General features: G+C 36.7%; 1 pseudogene; it reads right to left on the reverse strand.

Moving 5' to 3' along the window:
* LOC128359981 (calpain small subunit 2-like) overlaps positions 1–7,401 on the reverse strand; it is a 23,437-nt pseudogene extending 16,036 nt beyond the window's left edge.
* Between the last annotated feature and the right edge of the window lie 1,956 nt (positions 7,402–9,357).

Here is a 9,357-nt window from a genome sequence, read left to right on the forward strand (position 1 = left end):
CACTGTGGCTGGTTTTATGGAGCTTCCTGGCTGAGGTGAGGTAATGTTAGTCCATCTGAAGCTGATGTTTGTTCAGTGTTTTGTTTTCTAGGACTGATTCTCAGAGGGGTTTGCTCTCTGTTTTAACCTCCATGTTGTTATTAGGTGAGCGTAGGAAGACTTCCTGTTTCCTCCAACTCTCTCCATAATACTTAATGTAGTTTTATAGTAGACTAGTAGTCACATAATGTGTTTTCAATGGTAGGACTAAATTATTATTGTATGGAAACATGCATGGAAACATCCTGGAACAGTCAAAAAGTTGAGTGTGGAACTATGGACATTAGAAAGAAAGAAAGAAAGAAAGAAAGAAAGAAAGAAATAAGAAACAAACTAAACAGAAGAGCCTTTTCACTTCCTATAAACTCCAATAGGAGTAATTCACCTATAGAGGGAGCTGGTGAGGCAGTCCTCAATGAACGTGAACTAAAATAATAATTTACACATACAGTACTTCTAGACATTATTTTAGTTTTTGCAAATATAGTATCGATTATATATCAGAATAGAAATGAATAAACACTAATGCCCTTTAGACTCCATTTTAGACTCCGTTTTCCATGTTTTTACTATTATTGGGTTTTATTTTTATTTCTCAAATTGCATGTTTTTATGTTTTTTATTTCCAATTCGTACTGTTAAACGTGTGTTTTATATAAAGCACATTGAGTTAAATATAGCTGCCTTGCCTATAGATTTAATGTTTTACCCCATAAAAGTTAATTTTGGGGCTACAGCTCCATTGGCCTCCATTCATTCACAACTGGATCCTGTTGAAAATGGGATTTGAGACACAGCGATAGTTTAAATGTTCTCGGAGTGAAAGCAGATGAAGAGAAGTAGCTGAACTCTTCACCAGATGTTTCCACTATAGCAACACTTCATTGTTTACCAGCTGCTGTTAGATAAGATAAGACTCTCTCTGATTTACCTCCCTGCCTTCATCTTTAAATTGACTCCTTGAGAGCAGGTATGAAAGAGACCTGTGAGAAGCTACAGAACCGGTCTGGTGAGACGGAGAACCGGACAAAGAGAGGAAACGTAAACCGGTTGGAGGGTGGAGTTAGGAATGTGGACGGCAGCAGGTAGACAGGTGGGGTGAGACATGAAAGGATCAGGTGAAAAAGCAGGAATGACAGACAGAAGAAAGACCTGAAGGAAAAGTTGTAACACACACTGCACATATCCATGATTTCAGTTTATGCTGATATAATAGAAATACTCTTAAAGGAAGGAAGGAAGGAAGGAAGGAAGCATGGAAGGAAGGAAGGTAGGGGGGAGGAAAGAAGGAACGAGGGAGGGAGAAAGGAAAAGAGGAAGGAAGGAAAGGAAGGAAGGAGGATGGAAGGAAGGAAGAAGGAAGGAAGGAAAGGAGGAAGGAAGGAAGGTAGGAGAGAGGGAGGGAGGAAGGAAGGAAAGAAGGAATGATGGAAGGGAGGAAAAAGGAAGGAAGGGGGGAAAACGGAAGGAAGGAGGATGGAAGGAAGGAAGAAGGAAGGAAAGGAAGGAAGGAAGGAAGGAAGGAAGGTAGGAAGGAAGGAAGGTAGGAAGGAAGGATATTTTGGGATATTTACAGAAGTTACCAAATATAATTATTTGCCCAATAAAGGGTTAAAGGTGATCAGTCGGGCTGAACTCAGAGTTATTAGACTATAGACAGACTTTTCACTTGTGTCTAAAAGAGTCCAAGTAGTCCAAATTATTAAAACCCACCCAAAACTATTTTAACCTGCATAATTAAATCAAACTAAGAGGAACTAAACGGTCTGTGTGGTTGAAGAAGTCGGTGAATGTCAGTGATTGTGTGAGTTTGAAGCTGCAGGCCGAGCTGTGAACACTGTAAACAAACATCTGCTGCTGGTTTACTGTCTGACGGTCACGTGACTTCTGACGGTCACATGACTTCCGGCCTCAGTACAAACCACACAGGCTTTGGTCTTTTTCTATAATTACACCATAATGACTTGTTGACATGGTGGTTGGTTTTTGTCTTCTCTCAGATGGGATCTAGTCCATAGCTGCCATTCCTCAAACACTCAACTTTTATTTACTCCAGTTTTAAAAGATGTTGCTGCTTGAGAGTCCTCGTTAACAGTTGTGACCAATTTAGTCATAGTTTTAAATAATCTAGTCACTCCCAAAGTCTGAAAAAACTAAAATTATAGTATTTATTTATTTATTTATTTATAATTGGACAAACACAAATTAAAAAGGTTTATTATAAAGTTTTTATTTTCGCAACTCAATGTATTATTTAGTCTATCTTCAAGAGTCCTGCAGCAGATTATATACTCAGTCTGTTAAAATGCATCACAATTATAAAACTAGAAACACAACTTCATGATTATAAGCCTCCACCAAACAGTGGAGATGCATGTTTGTCTAGACTCGTATAATATTTGTTGGGAAGACTTTGAAAGAATTTAATAAAAATGGTATTAAGTGTGTTTTCCTTGTATGAGTTCGAATGTTTGTCCAATAAATCTTATTGTGATAGGACAGGAAGTTGAAGCCGATGATGATTCAGACGTGGATGTTGCTGCAGAGAAACTCAGTCAATGTGAAATACGGTCACAATCTCCTCTTCCTTTACTAAATTATAGCCTGATAAGTCTTTTAGTTGAACATTATGATCTCACAGTGAAGTTGACATCTGACGTTTTTAAATGAATCGGTTCAATCGATTCGGATATGATGTCACTGTGACCTTTGACCGCCAAAATCTGATCGGTTCATGCTTATGTCCAAGTGGATGTTGTGCCAAATTTGAAGAAATGCTTCTGAGATATCACGTTGATGAGATAATAATGAAACCTAATACAAGTGTGAGCGATGTGACGATATTAGATCATGAAAGATTAAAATGTCTCCACGATCAGAAGTGCCGTACAAATACAGTTTCATTGATCGATTGATTGATTGATTGATTGATTGCTTGTTGTGGACTTACATCTCCGGCCAGCTGCTTGAAAACCTTCCGAAACTTTTGCTCCTCTTCGCTCTCGTGAGCTTCGGCAAAGTTCACCGGTCTGCGAGGAGGAGGCTGAAAACACACACACACACACACACACACACACACACACACACACACACACACACACACAGAGACACACAGAAGAGCCAGTGTTAGGTTGCATTCCTCAGTTAGAAATTCAGCGTTTGTTTGCTCATGAAATCTTCCACTGGGAGAAATTTGACTCACAGTAACTGAATTAAACCTAATTTACTGAGTTTTTCAATTAGTATGATGACACAGACACAGACTCATGTACTGATTATTTGTTATGACTTAAATTAAGAAAAAAATAACTGTATTAAACCTTCTTCCATGCTCTCATATGTTGAAAATCAAGTTGCATTGAGCATTTAAAATGACTTGATAGGCCAAACTCAAGTCAGCTCATTGATGTATGATTTATATCATTATAATTAAATCCTGCTATTTAAATGTTATTAAGTTTAATTTTAATGAAGACATTTTTCAATGGATTAATGACATCTTGAAATATTTCCAATTCATATCAAGTTGTTTCGTAAAAGATCAACAGTGTCTTGATTTGACCCAGTTTTTCAAAAGTGAGTCAAATAATGTGAAACATATATAAATATACACATATATAAAAATATATATTTAAATAAATATACAGTATGAAGTAGAGTAGTATGTCCTGATCAATACTATGAGTGATTTTATACTTACAGGGTCTGAAGGAACAAACTGAGCAGGGTCGATGTTGCTGTAAATAAAAATAAAACACAAGATGAGTCAAACGGTTAGCCTAGCTTAGCACAAAGACTGGAAACAGAGGGAAACTGTTAGCCTAGCTTAGCACAAAGACTGGAAACGGAGGGAAACTGTTAGCCTCGCTTAGCACAAACATGGGAACCAAAGGGAGACTGTTAGCCTAGCTTAGCACAAAGACTGGAATCAGAGGGAAACTGTTAGCCTAGCTTAGCACATCAAACATAGACTGTTCAAAGGGCAACTTAGCCTCATTTAGCACAAAGACTGGAAACAGAGGGAAACTGTTAGCCTAGCTTAGCACAAAGACTGGAGGGAAACTGCTAGCCTAGCTTAGCACAAAGACTGGAAACAGAGGGTAACTGTTAGCCTAGCTTAGCACAAAGACTGGAAACAGAGGGAAATTGTTAGCCTAGCTTAGCACAAAGACTGGAGGGAAACTGTTAGCCTAGCTTAGCACAAAGACTGGAAACAGAGGGTAACTGTTAGCCTCGCTCTGTGTGCTCACCTCACGATGTTGATGAGCCCTCCGATCAAATTCTTTGCCAGAAACATTTTTGCTGTCTGTCGGATAAAGAGGAACAAAGTGAGAACAGCAGTGATAAATGATCATTACACATATAAGATAAACAAGCTCCATCTGTAAAGTCAAAGTCATTCATTTTATTTATAATCATCAATCAATAATGATATCATTATATATAATTAATGAACACAAAGATGCAGAGTTTAATGAACACACACTGTGATGCACAACATTTAAAAAATAATAACAAAGACTAGCCAGAGCTGCAGCATTTAGTCAATTCATCAAATATTTAGTCATTTTTTAAGAATAAAATATCCAAACTCTCTGATGTCACCTTTTTAAATGTGAATATTTTCTGGTTTATTTTGTCTTCTGTGATAGTAAACTGAATATTTTTTCTTCAGGTGCAGTTTTTCAGATATTTTGAAGTTAGATTTTTTGTTATACTATATATAAGTGTTCTGATAATGTCATTTTACAGACTATAGAGTTCATTGGATTGAATTGAAGTACTTCAAATAATGTAGTCGAGGGACTGACAAGGTAAATTATGACTAATGTTGTAATTAAATAGCTGATGCAGCAGTTTTCAAACTCACAGAACTTTAAAGAAACTTCCCAAACTTTTCAAAAGCTGAATTTTTGGGGATTAATGTGTGAATCCTTTGCACCAGACATCTAAAATATTAGAGCAGATATTACAGCAGAAATAAAGAATATGAACAAGATGATGCAAAATAGACTGGTTTTGACACGATCATGCAGCTTGGAGTGAGATTACTATTATGACTTTAAAGTTATTTGATGGAAAAAACAAAGACTGTGGATGTTGACCGATCGTTTTAACCTGCACACAGACTCACAACAGCATTAACATCCATTTAGTCATATGAAAAGTAACTAAATCCATTTATTCAAACACTCTACTAAAGTACTAAGTTTAGATAGTTGTACTTTGAGATGAAGTTAAACATTTTCTGTCACTTGATTTTTCTATTTCACAACATTTCATAGAGGGTTATTGTACTTCTGACAGCTCTGCAGCTCATTTACATACAGATATATCATCAGGTTATAAGATTACATAGTTATTACAGATTAAACTGAATATAAAGTGCAGCCCTGCATACTTTAGTGCATCACTTCCTGATCTAAAAGCAACATATATGTTATATTATTATATATATTATAACACTTTGCAAGGGGCCATTCTGCATGATGAATATATTTACCTATAAAAGTACATTTTACTTGTTTAACCCTTTATAGGACACTCATTGAAAGGAAGGGAGGAAGGAAGGGAGGACGGAAGGAAGGATGGAGGAAGGAAAGGAAGGAAGGACGGAGGAAAGAGAAAGAAGGAAGGAGGGAAGGTAGGGGGGAGAAAAGAAAGAGAAGGAGGGAGGGAGGAAGGAAAGGAAGAAGGAAGAAGGAAGGAAGGAAAGGAAGAAGAAAGGGGGATGGAGGAAGGAAAGAAGGAAGGGAGGAGAGAAGGAGGGAGGGAGGAAGAACAGATGGAAGGAAGGAAAGGAAGAAGAAAGGGGGATGGAGGAAGGAAAGAAGGAAGGGAGGAGAGAAGGAGGGAGGGAGGAAGAACTGATGGAAGGAAGGAAAGGAAGGAAGGAAGGACGGAGGAAGGAAAGAAAGAAGGGAGGAGAGAAGGAGGGAGGGAGGAAGGACAGATGGAAGGAAGGAAGGACGGAGGAAATAAGGAACGAGGGAGGGAGAAAGGAAAAGAGGAAGGGAAGAAAGAAGGCAGGGAGGAAGGAAAGGAAGGAAGGAAAGAAGGAAGGAAGGAAGGAAGGAATGATATTTTGGGATATTGACAGAAGTTACCAAATATAATTATTTGCCCAATAAAGGGTTAAATTCAGTATTATTAATGTAGTTGTACTTTGAGTTGGAGTTAAACATTTTCTGCCACTTTATTTTTCTATTTCACAACATTTTAGAGAGAATTATTCTACTTTTGATGACTCAGCAGTTATTTTACACATAGATATATCATCAGTTTATAAGATTAGACTGAATATAAAGTGCAGCTCTACATTATACTGCCATGCAACATATATATTACTATATATATTATACCGCTTTGCAAGGGGCCATTCTATAAAATGAATATATTTAGTTAGAAAAGTACATTTTACTTGTAATTCAGTATTTTTTACACCAAGTATTTGTACTTTGAGCCGGACTTAAACATTTTCTACCACTTTATATTTATATTTCACAACATTTCAGAGAGGATTGTTGTATTTCTGAAGACCCTGCAGCTATTTCACATACAGATATATCATCATTTATAAGATTAGACACAATATAAAGTGCATTATACTGTCATGCATCACTTCCTGATCTAAAAGCAATGTATATATTATTATAAATATCATAACAATTCACTAGTAGACAGTCAGCATAATAAAAGTACATGATGCTACTTGTTATTCAGTATTTTTCTTTTTTTTTAACATTGGCACTTACTGTACTACTTACTTCAGGTTCACACATACTTCAGTAAAGTGTTTGAATACTTCCTCCACCCCTGCCCAACATTATAATGACTCATATGTATATTGGGTGACTCATATTCACCAATATGTCACTAATTAAACATTCATTCACATCCTTAGTTACTTTAGATGTTACGTCTGAATGCAGGAATAGATTATTTTTTTACTTTTCCTCCACTGGAGACAAGACATGCAAACACTTCTACCTTCACATCACATTACGCAGTGTTATGTTTCAACACACACACACACACAGACAGAAACACACACACACACACACACACACACACACACACACACACACACACACACACACACACACACTTTGTTAAACCAGTTCAAACATGACCAGCAGCTCACTAAACACACCATCAAGACTTTTTACTCACTAAGTCAAAAACAAGAAAAGGTTTTTTGGTGCCACTTACTGAGACTTTGTGCTGCTCTGAGGAGAGAGAGAGGAGAAGCTGACGAGTAGACGAGTGAGAGAGGTGAAGACACACTGAGAGGACAGAGAGACACACACACAGAGGCAGCAAGTCAGGCAGCAGGGCACTCCCACTTCAACCAGTTCACTCAACCAGTTGAACAGCAAAAGAAAAGATCCAAGTTCTTTCTCAATGCATCAACCAACAACAAACCCCGCCCCAACACACACACACACACACACACACACACACACACACACACACACACACACACACACACACACACACACACACACACACACACACACACACACACACGCACACAGGCAGGGAGAGGCTGGATTCCAGGTCCTAACGCCCACCATGTTCTGGACTGGAAAATAAGACACAATAAACAGACTTTATGGTGCATTCAAGGGCCTGCAGGAAAACTCAAATATCGTATATTTATTTTACTTTTTTTGCCTCTAACATTTCCATCATCACCCATGACCCAACTCAGACTATCTTCTCTATTTTCCTATCTGCCTATTGTGTATATGTTCTTTTTCTTATCATACGTCTATATATGTTGTTGCTTTGTTTTTTTACTACAGTCACCAGGACCTGAGTACAGTATTCATTCTCTCTCATGTATCTACATGCCTGAAATCCTTGAATCCTACTTATAATCAAAACAATAAAGTTAAACAGTAGAGTTGTTATTTTTAAATATTGAACATTTTCTGTTATAATTCCCTTTTTTTAAATTCCTTGAATCCTACTTATAATCTTAGATTCATCGTAACAATAGAGTTAAACAGTAGAGTTGTTGTTTTTTTTAAATAATGAACATTTTCTGTCATAATTCCCTTCATATGATGATGGTTTCAAACACAACATTTATTATTTAGTGATAGATTAATAGTTTAAAAGGTGAAAAACAACTAGAGATCTTCGGATGCAGATTACGAAACACAAAACTATTCAAACTATGTTCTTTATTATCACTGAGATCAGAATTGTTATTGTGCTGCTGCAGGTGTGTCACAAATTCCTCCTTGTTTCACCACTGTTGCCCTCAACTGTCTGCAAACACACCCCTACTACAAATTACATTGGTATCAGTATGAAGTATATTAGTACTGGTATTAGTACATTTGTTAACAATATCCTGAAGTCTTACCCTAATCTTAAACTAACCCTAAACACACCGTAACAAGACTTTTGTCCCCAATTAGACACGCTGTCCTTAATCAACTGGTGTTAAGTCTGGTTTGTGTCCCAGAAAGTGGCTTTAATCACACACACACACACACACACACACACACACACACACACACACACACACACACACACACATACTGTATAGGCCACGCCAAACATGGGCAATTGCTGTAACCACACCTCTACCTGTGCAGACTTGCAACTCTCTTTCATTGCAACCCTTATGAAGCTGTTCAGACACTGATAATAATAATACTAATAGTTATTATTGTTGTGATATGTATGTATATGATTTTACATTTTTGATATATACTTTTACATAATGTTACTACTATTTTTTTTGAACTATTTTCTTCTACTATTTTTTTTTTTAATTATTTTTTTCTACTATTGCTTTTATTGCTTTTATATTTACTATGTGTTGTTCTTTGGACTTTTTATTGATGCTTTTTCTATATTTTTATCCACTTTGCTGCTGTAATAATGTAAATGTCCTCACTGTGGGACTTATAAAGGAATATCTGATCTTATATCTTAAATTATTTTAGTGGAAAGTAATTTTAAAAAATTAAAAATATATTATAAAACAACAACAATACGTATCTGTGATCACAACAGTGAACAAAAATGTTATTAAAATTCACTCGTTTGTATTCTGTCACTCATTCAGTCTTATTTTAAAAGAATAAACCGGATGTATTCTCTCTGTATGATCGTGTCTAACGTGACAGTGTGGTTGTAGTTCCTCTTTGTGACCACCGGAGGGCGCTAAAACAACACTGTTTTTAACCTCACTGTAAAAGCCCTCTAGCGGCCAATCTGCTGAACTACACCCAGACATACATTAAGTCAGATATGATCACATACATCACAATGAAACATCCGGTACAACCTTTCAAA

The sequence above is a fragment of the Scomber japonicus genome, chromosome 6, assembly GCF_027409825.1.
Source record: "Scomber japonicus isolate fScoJap1 chromosome 6, fScoJap1.pri, whole genome shotgun sequence".
NCBI lineage: Eukaryota > Metazoa > Chordata > Actinopteri > Scombriformes > Scombridae > Scomber > Scomber japonicus.